Consider the following 20,480-nt stretch of genomic DNA (forward strand, 5'->3'; position numbering starts at 1 on the left):
TACTCCAGTCATACCAAAATTATTTATTTAATGCATTCACTTCTTTAGCTAAAATTTATTGTGCTAGACATTGTGATAGTCAATGAGAATAGAATACCTACATGACCCAAGTGGATAAAGAACCTGCTCTTTCCAGGTGTTCACAGTCTTATTCAGGGAGACAAATCTCAGGTAAACAAATCATTAATGAAAATTATTTCAGTTTGTGCTAAGTGCCACGAAGAAACCAATGAACAAATAACACTGTAAGAGCCTGCTGGGATTGGAATGAAAACAGGACTTATTTAGGTAAATTAGTCAAGGAAGGTCTCTCTGCAAAGGAATTTTGAGCTGAGACCTAAATTTTTGGGAAGTCAGTCATGATCAAAATGGGAGGAAGAGTGTTCCAGGCAAAAGAATGTCAAGTGAAATAAATGGACCTGAAGTGGAAAAGTCTGGAAATTTTTTAAAAAGCAGAGCAGAGACTAGGGTGAGAGATTTGAGGAGTTGGAGGACAGATCACCTGTATGCTACAATAAAGAGTTTGAATGTCATTCTAAGTGTAGGAGAAAACTATTAAAGAATTTGGAACATTATCCGACATGCATTTTAAAAGAATTCAGTCTGCTATGTGGAGAGTAGGTCTTTGGTAGCAGGCAGGAGAAGACCAGTAATCCAGGTCAGAGATAATATGTTTACTTTGCAGAACAAGAATATCACAGGATAGCTCAGTCCCCATCCTTTTTTCCCTTCTAACTTCCATTCCTTTCTCTTTCTTTCCATGTTGTCCATCCTTGCTATAGCAGTGTTTCTCGATTCGGAAGACAAACACATAGCACAAAAGAAAAGAATTCTAAAATTTCCAAGCATATTTTGGGGAAAATATACAAGTTCCCTCTTTCTGAATTAGAAGAAATATGAAGCTCACATATTTTGAATAGGAAATTTAAAACAGCTTGTAAGACACGCGCAAGGAAGGAAAAAGACATTCTGAAGCACATAAAAACATGTAAAGAACACTGTGTACTTGTGAAATAGAATATTTAGGATCACTTTCTATCTTCTGGAGCCTTTTTTATACAATCAGGGTAAAAGGTCAAATGTGGGGTAATTTCCATTCTTCTACTCAAACATCAACATTTTCAGTAAAAAAAGGAATTCTTTCTCTACTTGTACTTTCATCACCCTAACTTTTGGAATTCACCCAGTATCATGCATTACATTTTGATAAAGTGCCATAATTTTTGCCTTGGCTCTTTACTTAAATTTCACAATATAGCAATTTCAGAGAATTTTTAACCCTATCTGAGGTTTCTTACCAACTGACAAGACATTCTGTTTCTAAGCCACAGCAGAATCTTTAAGTTCTACTTAGCAGCGGAAACACACTGGCTGAAGAGAAAGAAAGTCACCAGATTACAGGATGTACCTTATGCTAAACACTAAAAATTTATGGGCTAAAAACTTTAGTCTTCCTTTTATGGATCAGTAAGAATTTTTTCTTAGTAAGAATAACACCAGGCATTTTTGTAGATATTTTAACACATGCTAGTATCTCCAAATTCACTTTAAATTCTTGCCAGCCCAAAGTTAATTTCCTTCACAAAACCAAGTTAATTAATTAATTAAAAATTAAATTAACATATCAAAAGAATACTCTAACAATGAAGACCCAGCAAATTTTGAAACAAAAATTTGAAGTAATTTGAACTACTAGATTAAACTAAGTTCTATAAGTCAGAGTGTTTCAAATGTAAACTTTGGGGCTGGTTAATCATATTGAATGACACCTGTAATTGAAAAAGAAAAAATTAGCCATATGGAAAACAACGTTGCATTCTTATTTCACAATTTCTGGTGATGGTACTATTCTTTGTGCTGTTAATGTAACTTGCAAAAACACCTATGTATTGGATTATTTTAATAATTCAGTTATGCAAAATAACTGTTTCTTTTGACAATTTGTAAAATAACATTGAAGACTGCATAATATGTTGTGTTGTCCTTTTTGCCTTGACCACTAGAAAGCTCAGAACTAAGTTGTATTTTTTTGAAGCTCGTATATTTCCCCTTTTTAAATTTGTTGTTGTTTTTGTTTCCATTTCAAAAATCTAATTATACAAATAATTGTTTTAGAAGGGTAACTCAAAGTCCTTTGGAACACAGAAAAGATACAACTTATTCAAAAAATAAACCCTTATAGTAAGGGAAACTTCTAGTAATTAAATTATTTCCTATATTTTAACGTTGAAAATTTAGGTTTTCATGCTAAATGCAGAAAGTAAACTTACCTTTGCATTTATTGAATGTTAGTCTGAAATGTAGTCATGGTTATAAGTAAATATTTACAGTTTTCAAAGCATTATTTGGTAAGAATTAGATGGGAAGTGACATTTCTAAAGAGTAACATTTTCTCTGTGGAATAAGTTGGAAAGGAAGAATGTCTTTTTAAAGACACTTTCTTTTGCCAAACTGCTCATAGTCTTTCCTTCAATTCCTTATAGTCCTAAGCCTGATTAATATCTTCCTGCTCTTTCTAAATACTCTAGTGAAATTTTAATCTGATGTTTACAACTTAATGTTAAACACTGATGGTGAATAGCCACTGTCAAATGAGGTTACCCTTATAAACACAGTGGAACAACAGGTTCTATCAGCTATGTTAGAAGGTTTCTTATCAATGAAAACCATCTTTCAGGGTAAGGAAAAACTAAAGTGAAGAGGCAGAACTTTTAGTCACTAAAGTCTAATTTGTGATTAACATGTGATCTCAGGTTAGAGACTATTTAAAACAAAAAGTGCCTGAAATTATTTAAAGAAAAAATACCCTCAATGTATCTGCCAAAAAATAACTGCGTGCTTAATTGGACAAAATCCCTCAAGCCATCTGTGTATTGTCTAATTTCCTAACAAGAGAATAGCCAAGACTTGAATGCCTCCGGATAAGGAGGAGAGAATACTATCTTTGGGATGGAATGTGGGCAAGTCATATCTGCCAGGGAGCAAATTAAATTAGTGTGTATGTTTTGTTGATATATTTCTATTGCTTTTGGTTCTAAACATTGGGACAGAGTAATATGGAAGAACTGGGCTGGCATCTTAACCTCTCTGGTGTTGTCCAGAAGTCTCCCTTGAGGTGTCGGAGGATGACTAATGGTTACTGAAAAGTAGGTTTGCGCCAAGACCTGTTTGACATTTGCTTCCTGCTACTGTTTTTGGAACCACAGCTTTAATCCTCTTTAAAATTTCTTTGGAAGGTAGATGCCACTCAATTCATACTCTAGTTTTGCCAACGTCCCATGACTACTGCAGTAGTCATCACTTTAACGTGTAAAAAAATCTTATTCGTGTCTGAGTTTGGAAAATAAATAAATAGAATTCCAGTGTCCCTCTTTGTGAGCTCAGAACTGTAGTCCCCTCCTTTGGGACCATCATATTGGTGACAATGATCCCATACATGAGGTTAATAAGAACTTACCCTTGTATGTTGTTGTATAGTTTTCAAAGAACTTTACAATACTGATAACAAAAAAATTGTCATTTATTGTCTACTCAACTCTATTGTAAAATTTTTCAAAAAGCTGAAAAATGAACTTCTACATCACATTGGGACCAGGTGATCATTATCTACAAGGGCATATGATGATACAAACAATAAGCAATAGCACCATGTAGAATCTAGTGCTGGGACAGACTGAGCTGCCCCTAATGAACTCCATGGTTCAAAACCAATTTTGTTGTTCTAACCATTCACTCATGCTTTGCTGCTTCTGCCTGGTTTTCATTATGATAAATGGAGATGAATGTTGTCTTTCCCTAGTGACCCATTTAAAAACATCTATCTGGACATCACTTCTCTAGAGCCAACAGCCAGCTTCCTAATTGCTCACTACTGGAATTATGTCTCTGTAGCCATCAGCAGCCAGACCACATCTCCCCTCCCTCACCCCGCCCCCCCCACACTCTACAAACTTGCAAATACTTGGATTTATTTGTCAAATATGATTGCAAAATGGCAATTAACTGTGGATTTGGGTTTTCTGCTTCTAAGGTAGTCTTTAAAAATTGATAGCAAAATAGCTTAATATAGACCTAGCACTGATTTTTCTGCTCTTGAGAAGATGAAAATTTCAAAACTTTTTTGTGTGTCTGTAGCTTTGTTTTGTGAAATAAAGCGACTGGCCCAAAATGCTTATCATATACAAGTAAGAATAGGCAGCCAGACAATCGAGAATTAAAGAGTGGGTTTCTTTCCTGTTAATCTCATGGGCACCCATCTTTCCTGCATGGTTTGCAGGTGGAGGCATGTGGACCAGGGAAAATAAAAAATAAATTGGGCCTTGCCTTGTTAAAAATGGTAGGGCTAACACTGGAGACAGTCTGGCCAAACTGATGAATTGTGGGGGGGAGGACTTCAGGGTCTAGTGAGCATATAGAAAAATGTCATTACTATTTCTAACATCTCCCTTCTATTCTGGTCTCCCATTTTGTGTTTATAAAGCAAATTTAACATTCCACCAAATATAAGAAAAGCAAACAAGCAAATCTAAAGTTTTTCCACTTGTACCTTTTTGGTATAAATATGCCACATCACTCCTCTGTGAGAAATATAAGAAAAGCAAACAAGCAAATCTAAAGCTTTTCCACTTGTACCTTTTTGGTATAAATATGCCACATTCCCCTGTGAAATACAAACTCTCTCTTGCTCTTGTAAGGGTGGGGAGATTACGTTATAAAGTATTTCCAAACATTCACTGGAGCTCATGTAAAGGAAGGCACCATGGCTGGAAGCCAAGGGGAGTTTCACTCTAAAGACCCCTCATGCAGGGGCTTCAAGAAGGACTAAGGTCCCTTTAGGTATAACCCATCACACTGACTAATGGGTGCTCTTAACCTTGTCAGGTCACATGGTCTTATTAAAGAGGTAGTTTTGATGGCAACATTCTTTCAGTTTCATAAGTTCCTCTCCATCACATCTGCTCTTTATAAGCATTCATCCACAGCAATAACCTTCAGGCTGTACTATAAATTAAATATCCCTGCCTATACACAGGTTAAATATAAATCCAAACATTCTCCTGTACCTTAGCCAACAGACTGCATTGGAAAGAAGTTCCAGGCTAGGTGAATTTGTGAAGAGTTAAAGCTTGGGCAAAATCCACTTATTGAACATATCAGGTAGCATTAATGCTTATGTTATTTTTGCAGTACTTGCATTGGTCTTATGAATACTAACTTTCATTAACCATAAGTGACCAGGGCTAGGAATTCTATTTAAATCATCTAGTATCACTGCTTCATTTACAGGTGGAAGAAGGATTTGCTCAGAAAATTAGTGGCAAGACAACGGTTACAATCTGCATCATTTATTAAAACATTCACAAACATACATTTGGGACTTTAATTTACTATTTCAAAGTAGAGGTGAGTTTGTGCATATCTGGTCCATAAAAGAATGGTTTGCCCATCTGAAGATAAAAACTATTTTCAACATGGTTCTTGACCTTTTATTAAATATAGTCCAGGAGGGCAAGGACATATTCACAAACTACTAATATCAAGAACTAAGGTTCTGTCTCTTCCTCTGCACTGCCTACGGAGGTGGCAGCCATTTCCTACTCGGCACCATGGCTGCCCTCAGACCCCTTGTGAAACCCAAGATTGTCAAAAAGAGGACCAAGAAGTTCATCTGGTACCAGTCAGACTGATATGTCAAAATTAAGCGGAACTGGCGGAAGCCCAGAGGCATCAACAATAGGGTGCGTAGAAGATTCAAGGGCCAGATCTTGATGCCCAACATTGGTTATGGGAGCAACAAGAAAACAAAGCACATGATGCCCAGTGGCTTTCAGAAGTTCCTGGCCCATAACGACAAGGAGCTTGAAGTGCTGCTGACGCGCAATAAATCTTACTGTGCTGAGATTGCTCACAACGTCTCCGCAAAGAACCGCAAAGCCATTGTGGAAAGAGCAGCCCAGCCATCAGAGTCACCGATCCCAATGCCAGGCTGCGCAGTGAAGAAAATGAATAGACAGATTGTGTACACATTGTATTTGTGTTAATAAAATCATAAAATTCTGCCATCTGGCAAAAAAAAAAAAATAACTAAGGTCTGCAGAATTAGAGGGCAGCATGAGTGGTTAACAGGCAACACAGTGCTATAAAAATTGAGAAGATAAATTTATCACAGTAACCTGTGTAGAAAAAAGACATCTACTAAGAAGGGATTCTGGTGGCTAACTGGGCTCAAATTTAAATAGCAACAAAAGAAAAAAAAAACAAAAACAACGGAGCCTAGCAGCCATTTCTACACAAGGGCCTCTCACTCTCATGCTCACTCCAACCACACTTCATGGAGAAGTACGCACTGAACACTGGCCTCTGTACTGAACTGCCTGCCTGCATTGTTTCTGCCATCTGAGCGAGCTCTTTTATTTATTTACTTTTATTGATTTTTTATTGATTTCAGAGAGGAAGGCAGAGAGAGATAGAAATCTCAATAATGAGAGAGAATCATTGATTGGCTGCCTCCTGCATGGCCCCACACAGCATGAGTGGTTAACAGGCAACACAGTGCTATAAAAATTGAGATAAATTTAAAATCACAGTAACCTGTGTAGAAAAAAGACATCTACTAAGAAGGGATTCTGGTGGCTAACTGGGCTCAAATTTAAATAGCAACAAAAGAAAAAAAAAACAAAAACAACGGAGCCTAGCAGCCATTTCTACACAAGGGCCTCTCACTCTCATGCTCACTCCAACCACACTTCATGGAGAAGTATGCACTGAACACTGGCCTCTGTACTGAACTGCCTGCCTGCATTGTTTCTGCCATCTGAGCGAGCTCTTTTATTTATTTACTTTTATTTATTTTTTATTGATTTCAGAGAGGAAGGCAGAGAGAGATAGAAATCTCAATAATGAGAGAGAATCATTGATTGGCTGCCTCCTGCATGGCCCCACACTAGGGGTCAAGCCCTCAATCCAGGCATGTGCCCTGACTGGAAATTGAACCATTACCTCCTGTTTCATAGGTTGATGCTCAACCACTGAGCCATGCCAGCTGGGATGAGTCAGTCTTTTTAAAGGAGTTCTTGGAATCCAATTTCAACCAACAGGATTGCTATCCCCATGAACAACTTCACTAATCAGAGCAGCTCCATTCTAACCAATCAGGAGAGTGCATTTTAGATCAACCAATCTGCAAGGATTTGGACTCCTCATTTGCATGCGGACAGACCAATCAGAAACCCTGGCGGGGACTTGTCTATATGAGCCAGCTCCCTCTAGGAGCTCACTTTCCCTTTCCACTGAAGACCAAAAACTGTGTTTTCCTGGTTGAGTTGAAACACCAACTATGTCTCATTGGAGCAGAGTGGAGCAGACCAGTGCAGAGCGGACCAGCAAGGAGCAGAGCTGAGCTGAGCTGTCTAGTTGGAGAGGGGCCTGGCCCCAGGGCTGCCTCACAGCCGTGCTATATCACAATAGAGCTGTTCCACAGCTGTGTTGTTTTCACAGATGTGCCTTGTCACAACTGAGCTGTTTCTGCACTGAATAAAGGTTTCTTCTTCACCACACGCCAAATTAAGGATTCCTGTTGGCATTGAATTGGCACCAACAAACATTGGTTGACACCGGGAAGGTTCAGAGAAAGTGGGACTGAGGCTGGGTCTTAATAACAGAAAACACGTGGATATCTCTGATGCAGAATAGCGGGGAGAAGGGGAAAATAGGAATGACTCAGATGTTTTCACAGCATAGTAATTTGACTAACCTGGCTCAGTTGGAACATCTAGATTGCAGAGTAATGGAAAACAAGGTTGAACAGGGCTAAATCATGGAGATCTATGAACAGTAAACTGAGGTGTTTTGATTTTTGTTCTTGGGAAAAGAGAAACAGATGTATCTACGTGTTCATGTAAGAGAGTGTGGTCATGAAAATCTCCACTGTCTCACTCCAAAAAGTATTCAAAAAACAAAAACTAAAATATTTGATGTAGCTATGAAAAACCTTTTAAGACTATATTTTTTTTTTAGCAACTTTAGGTTCCCAGCAAAATTGAAAGGAAAGAACGGAGATTCCCAATATGCCCACTATCCACAGGCATAAGATTCTCCCATTATCAACATCCCCAACCAGAGTGGTACATTTGTTACAATTAAGGAACTACACTGCACATCATAATCACCAAAAGTCCATAGATTTCACTCTTGCTATTGTGCATTCTTGGGTGTGTAGAAATTTATAATGACAGGTATATATCATTCTAGTGTCATATAGAGCTTTTTCATGCTCTAAAAATCCTGTTCTCCAATCATTTCATTCCTTCACACCTCAACCCCTGATCTTTTTACTCTCTCCATAGATTTGCCTTTCTCAGAATACCATATATTTGAAATTAAACAATATTGTGCCTTTTCGGGTTGTCTTCTTTCACTTTGTATATGCATTTAAGGTTCTTCCATGTCTTTTCATGGTTTGATAGCTCATTAATTTTTAACATTAAGTGATATTCCATTGTCTGGATATACCACAGTTTATCCATTCAACTACTGAAGGACACCTTCGTTGCTTCCAAGTTTGGCAATTGCAAATAAAGCTTTTATAAACATTCATGTGCAGGTTATTGTGTGAACATAAGTTTTCAACTCTTTTGGGTAAATACCAAGATTGCTAGATAGTAAGGCAAGAGCAGTTTAATTTGTAAGGAACTACCACACTATTTTCTGGAGAGGCTTCATCATTTTGTATTCCCACCAGCAATGAATGAGAATGCTTGTTGCTCCATGTCCTTGTCAGCATTTGATGCTGTCAGTATTCTGGATTTTGGCCATCCTAATAGTGTGTAGTGGTTTTTCATTGCTTTAATTTGCATTCCTTGATGATATGTGATATGGAGAATTTTTATATGCTTATTTACCAACTGTGTATCTTCTTTGGTGAGGTATTTGTTAAGGTCTTTGATACATTTTTTAGTTGGGTTGTTACCTTATTTTTGAGGTTTAAAAACTCTTTGTATGTTTTGGATAACAACTCCTTATCTCAAATGTGTCTTTTGCAAATACGTTTTCCTAGTCTGTTGCTTGTCATCTAATTCTCTTGACATTGTCATCTACAGAAGGTTTTTTTTTCTTTTGTTTTGTTTTAAATACTGTGTCCTCACTTCTTTTAGTTCACACTAGAAAAGTTATTGGTTTTTCAGTCTGTTCAGCTTTTTACTGGTACTCATTGTTAGGATGGAATGGCAACACCAAGCTTCTTATATGCAGAACCAGGAACCAGGAGTCTGAAATACTTTTCATTTCTCAGCAGGCAAAATGGTATAAGAATGAAGATGTATTATTGACTTGATAATCCTCTCTCATGGAAAGGTTAGCCTGGTTATTGTCGGATAAACTGGAAGCAAGCTCTCTGGTGTCTCTTCTTATAAGGCATTGGTCCTATCATGAGGCCCCACCCTCATGAACTCCTCTAAACCTAATTACCTCCTAAAGGCCCATGTGGTATTAAGAATTCAACATATAAACTTGAGGGGGAAGAGTGACAATTCAGCCCATAGCATTAGCCAAAGGACATGTAAAAGTTAAAGATATCCTTAAAATTCCAAAACCAGCCAATTAGGAATATTATAGAAACAGCAATGTAAATCAATCAGTATTTTTTTTAGGCGACTCCAAAATTTGGTTGTGGATTGGAGAAAATAATTATTTCATTTTGAACCAGTTTATATTTGATATAATAAAAAGGCATACAAAGGAATACATCTTCTTACTAGTAAAGAATATTGATTTGAGAATTGACTGGTTAAGTGTTGGGCAAGGTTTTCACTTGGTGTACATTTGGGATCTTTGAGGGCATGATCATTTATATATTAATACAAATGACTCAGAGCAATCTAGAAGGACAGGAAAAAATGTCTTTGGGTTTGTAATTAGCTGTTATCTTGCTAAAATGTTTATTTCCCTGGATGGTCATAAGACATATAAAAAAAGTTTTTATAGTTAAGTGTAACATAAAGCATATTAAATGTTAAGCATATTTACAATAATATTTTAGAATCTTTAATATGTTACTCTGATAGCTAATTTCCATGAATGGGTTACTGTGTTCTACATTTTTCAATTTATTTATTTATTTTTACCAAAGAATCATCCTTCCTGCTTCAGAGTGATTCGAAGACTAATTAGCTTTCTGAGACTCTACATTATTGGTATATATGTGGCAATCTGCACTTTGGGTAAACTTCATTAATTTTGATGAAAGAATGGTTTTACTTGTTAATTCATCATCTAAGTGATCCAAAAGTGCAAAGACTGATATGGTCTTTAGACATCATTTGGTGTAAGACACCTCCTCTTACTATACTTAGATGGACAAGTAAGAAATTGTTCTCAGGGCCACTTGGGTCCTAATAGCAAAGCTGAATCCTACATCCTGGTCTTCTAATTCCAAAGTTAATTATTTTTCTGGTAAACTGCAATGTGTCTAAGACTAAGTAACCAATCTTCTGCGTTCAGCAGGAAAATGAAGAATAGACCATTTTGGACAAGTGCATATCAAACAGTTACACCCAAATATATCTCTCCAAAAGTCATAAAGGAATACTTTTCTCCATGCCACCCAGAATAAGCCAAATTAAAGTTGCAAAGTGGCTGCTAATGAGTAAGAAGAGAATTAGAATTGTGTTCAATTGAAGAGCCTTGTTTGAACTGAACCACAGCCTAGAAAAATCATATCAAATAGACTATAAAATTATATTTAGTGGTTATAAAACTCAGGGTTTCTGATTTTGACTTTGCACATACTGTGGTTTACATTGGCTTCCTTCTCCTTGAAATGTTATATTGTGGCAGAGTTTAGTAGCTGCATGTTTGGTTGGTTTGTACTAAGAAAAGATTGCCACTATGATCCTCCATGGAATCCAATATTCCCACCTCGTCTGCATATGGTACTATAAGCTTTGTCTTTCTAGGATCCCTGAGGCTCAGGTTACTCTACTTTTGTCTTTCAATTCAACATTTAATGAAGGTCTTGTGCTAAGTATTGGATGGGTGAGATAAGTCCTGTTTTTCAGTAGCTACTCTGGGGGATGGGATGAGAAATCAGACCAATACCTATAATTCAGGATTAAGTAAGGGACTATAAGGAAAGAAAAAACAGATTACTGTAAGGATTCAAAGTAGCAAAAATCACTTCGAATGAGGTGGATTTGGATCCCAAGCGTCTTCCTGGAGATCTTATTATGAATATGGCATTTGTAATGAACACTGAAGGTTGGATGGGATTTCAACAGGCAGAGGTGCCAGGGAGAGCATTTCATCATGGGTAAGACACTGGGGACATACTACGTATGAGAATTAGTTTGTTGGGAGTACAAATATTGAGAGTGGGTTTTAGAGTAGCTGAAAATACTTAAGAAGTAGACTGGTGCCAAAGTATTGTGGATTTGAAGCTAAGCAAATATGGTGTCATATTTGGAAGGGCACTTGAAAATTTCAGAGTAATGGAGTGACTTGAAACTTTTGAAACTCTCTTCCAGAAACATCTCCATCTCACTGGAAAGGAGTAAGTCTAAATTACTAGGTTATACTAGCAATGTAGAATAATCTACAGTGACACAGGCAGACTAGATGAATCCCACTGAGCTCCAGGTGCCAGTACACCCTAAACCTCCAATCAGTTCTCCACCTGGCCTTGAAGCCTGAGCACTATGGAACCAGGCCACATGCTTACACTCCAAAAGTACAGTATGTCATGCAGGCCAATAAAGTGCTAAAATGCCACAGTTCCCATTTCTGGAAGACTCACCTTCTGTCAATCTAAAACCTTGTATATTTTAAAGACTCCATAGCAAGTCCAATTTCAACCAGAGAGAAATCCCAGCCAAGTCATTAAAATGAACATAGCCTTCCATCTGGAAGTCGCCACCTCTACTCTTTCTACCCAGAAGAACATGTGGTCTTATTACAAAATAATATAAGCAGTGTTCATGCTTTTCATTTGAAAACACTCCCATGGGGCACTGGAGGAATTCTCACCTGCCTCTACTTGGAGAGATTCTGTTACGCTTTCATTAATTATTGCCTCATGCCCCGTATGAGCAGAGTCTCTGTGGGAAAGGCTTTATGAATTGGTAATTATTAACGTTTGCTTTCCTATGCAGGAAGTGAGAATTCTGAGACCTATAAGAATAAAAGGGAGATAAATGAGAGCCTAAATACTACTCTTGGAAATCCCAGCTCTAATGGAAAAGAGGCTAAGAGCAAATGCCTGGATAAAATGTGCATATTCTCAAAGGGAAGGGAGTAAATATGTATGTACACATCTGAAATTAACAACAAACTCCTACTACTTATTTTATAAATAAATTTAACGTAAATTATCTCAAATCATCATCATATGCAGGCTGGGTGGATATTAATATCTAATTTCACACTGAGAAAAATGAAGCTCAGAGAGGCTAAATAATAATAGTTGCTACTATTATTGAGCACATAATATGTCAGAGAACTGAAATAAATGTTTAGTTATATTACCAAATGTTATGGGCTACACTTTATCCCCTAAAATGCATATGCTGAGGCCCTAACTCCCAGTGCCTCAGAATGTGACTGGATTTGGAGATAGGGACTTTTAGAGGTTATTAAGTTAAAATGAGGCCTTTAGGGTAAGCCTTAATCCCATCTGACTGGTGTCTTTATAAGAAAAGATTAGGACACAGAAAGACCAGGGACTCTTGGCACACAGAGGAAAAGACCAGATGAGGACACAGTGAAAAGGTGACCATCTGCAAGCCAAGAGGTTGACCTCAGAATATTATAGATACTGTGATCTTGGAACTCAGGACTCAAGAACTGTGAGAAAATAAATGTCTGTTGGTTAATCCACCTGTCTGCAATACTATGTGATGGAAGCCTTAGCAAGCTAACATACCACATTTTAAAAAGTAATAGTGAAGTAGGAATCAATAACTTCATTTACAATTAAGAAAATTAAAAACTATGAGTAATTGAATCTGACTTTGAACCCAATGATGTCTTACACCAGATCTCAGACCCTTAATCTCTCAGCTATATTCTCAAGTAATAAACTGATCAATGACAATGCTAGCAACCAAATGAGAAAATTCTAACTTTTAATTCAGTTTCCTTTGTACAAAAAGTATCATGAAATTACCTTGGTAGACCCATTTAACATTAAAACAGGATGGAAAACATGGATAGGAAAAAACAGAGTTCCTAATGAAAATTTAAATACCTGATTTCCTTTATAATATCTTAGGATAAGGCTAAAAAATTCAAGGCAAATGATTCTTCTCTTATAGGCATTCTGGAGTGGTAAGTCTGTTTTTATTTATGGTACATAAACCTTCCATTTTGATTTATTCTAAAAAGGAATTTGATCAAGAATATTCTGCTAAGCATCTCCTTTCATTTTATTGTAAGTAAAATGTTTTCCTAATATAGAAAACTCCCAATGGGATGATATTTTCCGGGTATTATTTTAATTAGTAGTAAAGTTCCCCCAAAATGCTGAAAACCCATAATATCACATAATCAGACAGAGAAGTCTGCCTGGGAAATATCATCTTAATTTTGTGGAAGAAGAATTTCTGAAACTCACATGGACTCCGGTCTGATCAAATGAAAAGTCAAGTTTCTAACAACAGGGATGGACTAAATTACAGTACAATCATATGGTAGAATATTTTGTGTCCACTGAGACTAATGAGGCATGCAAAGATGCTTATGATATGCTCTTGAGAACAAAGCAGACTGTATATGTATAGTATGAATCCAGTTATGTAATATAAACTCATAAGAAAAGTTTTATATGCCAAATAATAATAGTAGCTGTGGTCAAGTGGAATCAGGGGACTTAATTTAGGACTTAATAATTATTATTTTTATCTTGTCTCCTCATTTTCATAAGCAAACATATGGCATGTGTGTGTTATGAAGAAACACATGGAAGTAGAGTGATAAGTTTAGTGTGGTAGGCTATAAATAAATATCTCATTCAATCCTATTTTTTTTTAATGGAAAAAATTGTGTGCTATCTAACCTTGATTCCCAGAGGAAAAATACTCCTCTGGGAATCAAGGTTTATCATGATTTCCTGAAAAAAATTATTTTTCAGGTAAGGAAGAGCTTAATCTTTGAAAACGGTCTATTAATGCCACCAGTGAATTTGATTTATGTAATTTAAATAAGACAAGTGAAATTCTGAAAAGCTGTGAGTATGTGTTCATGTGTACACGTATGCACACACATGTATATGAAGGGCATCATATTCAAGCACACATTCTTGTGAACTCCTGCTCCCCTTAATCTATTTACCACACAGAAGCCAGAATCTTTCTAAAATGCATATCTGATCTTATCCCTCCCTGATTTAAACTTTCAAAGGCTCTCTCCTAATCTGAGGCTAAAGTTCAAATTCCTTAAGTGACTCAGAAGCTCCTACCTGGCTGGTCTGGGTGTACCTGCCAGACTCAACTGCTCTTTGTTGCTTTCTAAACTATGGTCCTGTAGAATTCTCTCAGTTCCATTCTCTCTCCCCTCTGAGAGTCCTTTCCCTGGAAAATTCTCCTTCCCAATCTTTGCCTCATTAGTTCTTATTCATCTTTAGTAGTTTGCTTAGACATCATTTCCTCTGCTGTGTCTGCCATGAACCACCAAATCCCACATGCCTGGTTAAACTCCTGAGCTACCCCGCATAGTGCCTCCTTCAGAGTATCACAACCATCCACAGACAGGTCCTCTGGGGGCAGAGTTCTAAAGGTATCGTTTACTAGTATACAGAAGAAGATTGAGATTTTGCAAGCTAAAAATAAATAATAAAATACCTCATTTGTAGAAAAACAAAACAGGACTATCTTATCTTTTTAAATTTGAAATTATACTCAATTCATAAAAAGCTGTGTTTCTATGTCTCTCTGATTGGCTGCTGTATTACCCTCTTTGGTATAATTTGGGTCTCAATAAGAACTTGATGAAAGCCTGTTCATGTACTTGTCCACTCATCAAACACTTATTGAGAATCCTTGATGTTTCTGTGGGTTAGTCACTGATTATACATGATAGGCACCCAGGGCATGAGTGTGTGTCCCAATACATATGGATATCCATATAATACGAGATTATAGCATTGTGAGGGCTACTGCAAGTAAACAGATAATAAATAGTGAGTTAAGTGCAAAAGGGAGTGGTGTGGGAACACACAGAAAGAACACTTAACTCAAGATAGATGCCATTTATCACTTCATCAAGTTTAAAAATTATGGTAGCTGATTAACAATTATAGCACTCTCTTGATAGCTACTTCTCAAAAGGAGTTTGGTTAAACTGGAACTATTAAGTCATTCTTAAGCATTTTAAAAAATTAAAATAAACTAATCATAATTTTAGCCAACTTTGATGAACTGAAACACATTTCACTTAAACAGGCAGAGACTTCACCACCTACTGGATGGTGGATCCATCCATGGAAAGACAACTGGATCTCTCTTCTTGCCACGTGGGATGACGCAAGGGTGAGGCATGTAAGAAGAGAAAAATAGACAAATAAAATCTGTAAATTCCAAAGAGAAAACAGATTTTCCTTGTAAATATTTCCCCTTAGGATTTCTGACATCCTTTAGGGAAATGATGATTTTAACAACCCTAGCTTTGAATGCTGCAAGGTTTTCAAATATCTTTTCCAGAACCAGAGGGTAAATGGAATAGTCCTGGCTGCCAAATACTGATGACTTGAAAATCCCCTACGAGGGAGAAAAAGGGGGAAAAAAGTCAATTAAATCATCACCTCATCATTTTTGCATACTGCGCAGAGACCAAAAATTTAGTGTGCTGGCTATCAGTAAATATCTGACTCAATCCTATTTAAAAAATAAAATCGGGAAAAAAATTGTGCATTATCTTTCCTTGGGATTTTTCCCCCAAGAAAAATAGCACTGATCTAGGAGTCTGATATGCACTCCCTTTTTGTGTCTTGCTCATCCCTTTTGGACCAACCTTGAACTACTCCTCAAGATGAGAATGGGTCCAACATTTCTGATCTTTCCCAAGCTGCTATCATTAGGGTCTGGTTTAGTTCAGAATCATTGTACTCACCTCTGGGAATTTATTGTCTACTAGAGGGAAAAAAATGTTTGGTTGAAAAATACAGACAATAAATAACTGATTTATGGGAAGCATTTATTACTTACAGGTGAGGAATTAGGGAGAGATTTATGAAGAACATATTTATGCTGGCCTTTGAGGAAAAGATGTGACTTGGATATGAGAAGTAGGTGCTCAGCAAAAGTTTGTTAAACTAAAAGATTAAATGAATGATTGATTGAATGAATGTATGAATGTGTACCTACATCAGGTCTTCATGAAGTCAGAGAATTTCTTGTATTTTCTTGTCACTGAAATTTTTTCTCCAAATAATTTTTATTCTTTCTGAGAGAAAAATAGACAGATGACCAACAGGTATGGCTATGTGAGAACACATATTATTGGGAGAGAGAAGTAAGACTCCATAAAGGAGTGACACTTGGGATCAACCATGATACATGAACAGGGCTGAGCAGCTGAAGATGGATAGAGAAAGGTATTCTGGGTGAAATAAGTGTAACTGACAAAAGTACAGTGCCTGGAAAGTATAGGTTATATACTGAGAAAGGCATTCCAATTGTCTGAGGCTGATTGGCAAGAGTGGGAAATTAGGCTGGATGAGTAATTTACATTGTGAATGTATTCTACTCAAATGAATGTGGACACCAACCCTATGCCCACATCTGTGGCTTGAGTCAAAATGAGGAGTTCACTGTCTTGTCTGCCATTCCTGGGCCTGATGTCTTTTCCATTTGGGTAATGAGGAAATATGAAACCAGGATGCAGGAGACATAGATTCTAGTTCTGGCTCTGTTGGCAACTTGGTGAGTAACTTAAGCAAGCCAATCAATATCTCTGAATCTGCTACTTCATTTGTAAAGTGAAAGGATTAGGCCAGAGGATCTTTAAGATGACTTCAAGCTTGCTATGTTTACCTATTTATATCACATACATTCCAGGAATGAAAGTTTTAAATAGTATAATCAGCTTAATCCATATAAAAACCTACAGTGTAAAAAGTTTGAAAGGGTGCTTCATAAATAATAAGCCTTACTCAGAGACCCTTTGGCTCTCCCTACCTGGCTTCACTCACTGAAGAATAAATCATTCCCATCCCAGGACCTTCCTTTCTTGCCAATATGAGACTATTCTACAGAAGAAACAGCACTGATCTAGGAGTCTGACATGCAACTTGCTCATCTTCTTTTGGCCAACCCTGAACTACTCTTCAAGAAGAAAGATCTACTTGAGAATGGGTTCAGCATTTCTGATCTTTCCCAAGCGGCTATCATTAGTATCTGATTTAGTTCAGCATCATTGCACTCGCCCAGGGCTCATGTTACAGAATGCAGATGGGGCCCCTTAACACTTTAACCTTTTGGGTATTCCTGGTATGAACTAGGGTGCAGCCAGTACCTTTGGAGAACTGCTTTTAACAAGATCCTAAGTGTTACATTCTTGCCTGGCCTGCAACTTTTCCCAAAGGAAAGGGCTGGAGATAAATAGAAGTTGAAGAAGTTTGTGTGCAAGCATGTGTCGTGTCTGCATCTTGCTTCTTGACTGATATTTTCCCTTAGAGCTAAGGAATGATGATATGTCTCTCAATTCTCTGCCTCAATCAGCAATCTATCTATGGTTTGCTTATCCTGAAGGGAGAAGAAATCCACAATATAAATCATTGAGAGAATTTCCTATTCTTTTGTTGCTAAGAATATGTGATAAGTCCTAATTTATCTTAATTATTTCATGTATATAATGAGAATAATAATAATCCTTAATTCTTATTTTATTTTTCACTTATATAATATTTTTCAATATTATCTTGTATTAGTTTTACTTTATTTTTTAATCTGGATGTGATTTGTGAGAAGAATGACAATTTTTAAATTACAAATTGAACAGAAGTTTACCATATTCCCACTACTTTATCCATTGAATCTCGGAGATAAAAAAAGACCTTGAGAATACAAGCTTGGCCAAACATCCACCCTCTCTTTTGGTACTTGAATATTCTTAAAGTTCTATCAATGGTCATGTTACTTCTTCTTGAAATAACCCCTGGTGACAGGAAATTCACCATCTTCCAAAGCAGCCCATTATAGTTTTATACAGCTTTGGCCATTCTAACATCCTGTTTTATGATGACTAGAACCTGTGTTACATTTTCACCAGCTGGTTTCCAATCCACTCATCACATAGGTCTAAAGTAGCCCTTCAAATATAGGTACACTAAACTAATGAGTCCTTTCAGGAGAAAATGTTGGTCCTTTAAAAATATTTTTATCATGGGCTATCAATATCTTAGATCTCAACTCTCTATCATGAAACCTACCCCATCTTCTCTCTCTGTGTTCCCTTACATTTGTTCTTTAGTCCCTTTCCAGCTGTTCTGTCAGTCACATACCCTAAAGAATTTTGTTCAAGGAAGCAGTGTATCATATGGCAATGTCATTTCTTTTTCCTTCATAAATCAGGCAGCCATAACTCAAGCAGTGAAATTCTACTTAGTAGTTTAAATTTAAGCTACCTCAGCTGCTCTCTCAGGGAAAAAAAAAAAAGCACACAACCAAAAAAAAAAAACTATTTTACTGTTGGTTCTCCAGTTACAGAAGTTTGGGAATCATCCCAAAAAATATTTCAAAAAGAGATATTATTTCCAGAGGCTAAATAGCACACACATGGGGCACAAAAGATTTGTTAACTGCATGGAGCCAGCAACAGCATGGTAAATATATCTGATTCCTGACAATAACCAAAACAAGTCCAAAGACAGCTTGGATAATGGGAAATGGATTTAAAAAGAAGTTCTCTTCTGGATTTCTCCTTACCACAGTCACTGCCAGCAGTACACAGTTATGTGTTTGCCATTGAGCCACACCTCTAAGCCACAATGCATTATGCATGTGGTAAGAGATGCTGAGCGCTGCTGATGCTATGGCGCTTGTTAATCTTGGATCAGGAGGCAAGCTTTGTGTGTGGATCTGCAAGCAAACAGATGAACATTATATCTCTCTACAATCTATTTCCTGAAAAATTTCTCTCTTTAATTTCAATGATCTTGTCTTTGTAATTAAAGCCAAATTCCTTTGGACATTGGAATGGTAACAATTGGTCCCAAGAGAGTAGAAAAATGCTTTAATGCCAGAGAATACTTGCTAATGCCATAGAACATACATCCTGGATATACATATTAACCTTAAGTATAACAGATTTGAACAAGTCGGTGAAAATAAACGTGCTTAACTTATCTTTCTCACAAATTGTCATGTGAGAGGCCAATTCTATAGTCCTTTAGGAACCCATCCTCTCATAATGAAAGCTTTTACATGCTGCCACTCATGAAGTACATTAACCTTTATGAAGAAGTGCTGTACTACTCAGTAAGAATAATTTCTAAGAAGAGGATGCCTACTTTAAGTTATTTTCTCAGTCATTATGGTTTATTTGATAAACTCATTATTCATATTTCCTCACCAATTAATCATCTTGCATACAGATGCACATTTATACAAATTAATAATAATAATAATGGTTAACACATATTGTACTATTGTGCAAAGCACTTTAAATTAATTACCATTAATTTAATCTTCTTAGTAACACTATAAGGTGGGTACTAATAGTCCTATTTTACTGGTGAGAAAACCGCAGCTAAACTAAGTTAAATATTTCAGGTCTTTCTAACTACACTACTTCATGCTGTTAGTTTATTTTTTATATGGGCATAAGGAGGGAATGAACTAAAAGTGGTTGTTAAATATATTTCTGCATGTACCACTTGAGAATGCTGTACTCCTCTCTTTAAATTGTTTACTATTTTAAGACAGAATAACTATTTCTATATTTCCCTCTAATACAGATGTCTGCAAACTCCTTACATGGTAATGTACTAACTATTATGGAAATACACGCAGAGACCTTAGTGCCACTGTGACTGATGTAAGAAAAAAACTATTGGATTGTATACCATTCAGTCTTGTCCAAAACACACATGGAAGACTTGAAACACAGTTTGACCAAGGCCTCCCTTGAGAAAGCCAAGAAAATTACTATTCATTTCAATAAATGAAGAGAAAAACCCAAAGGGGACTGGTCCTCCTAGTGTCTGTGAACACAGACTCCTCTCAGATAATTCTCATTAATGATACTGATGTTACATTTAAGCATGTATTCTCCTAGAATACATGCTTATCTTACATCCAAATACAAGATATTTCTTTCTAATCCAGAAGCACAATGCGAGAGCTCCATATTCAGAATATGGTACTGGACAGGGTGAGCTCAGTTTCCAGAGCTGAGAAATGCTATTGACTCGGTGACTTATTTATTTATTCTTACATGAAAATGTCCCTCTATTCCTACATCCAGTCCTAAGTCCGTACCTGTCAGAATGCTCA

At 36.7% G+C, this 20,480-nt stretch overlaps 1 protein-coding gene and 1 pseudogene across 1 annotated transcript in view; one reads left to right on the forward strand and one right to left on the reverse strand.

Annotated features, from left to right (window-relative positions):
* The window catches only part of P3H2 (prolyl 3-hydroxylase 2), a 164,940-nt gene that overhangs the window by 44,592 nt on the left and 99,868 nt on the right, over positions 1-20,480 (reverse strand). The window lies entirely within an intron of this gene.
* LOC106723811 lies at positions 5,592-6,064 on the forward strand (annotated as a pseudogene).

The sequence above is a fragment of the Myotis brandtii genome, unplaced genomic scaffold (assembly GCF_000412655.1).
Source record: "Myotis brandtii unplaced genomic scaffold, ASM41265v1 scaffold652, whole genome shotgun sequence".
In the NCBI taxonomy this organism is placed as follows: domain Eukaryota; kingdom Metazoa; phylum Chordata; class Mammalia; order Chiroptera; family Vespertilionidae; genus Myotis; species Myotis brandtii.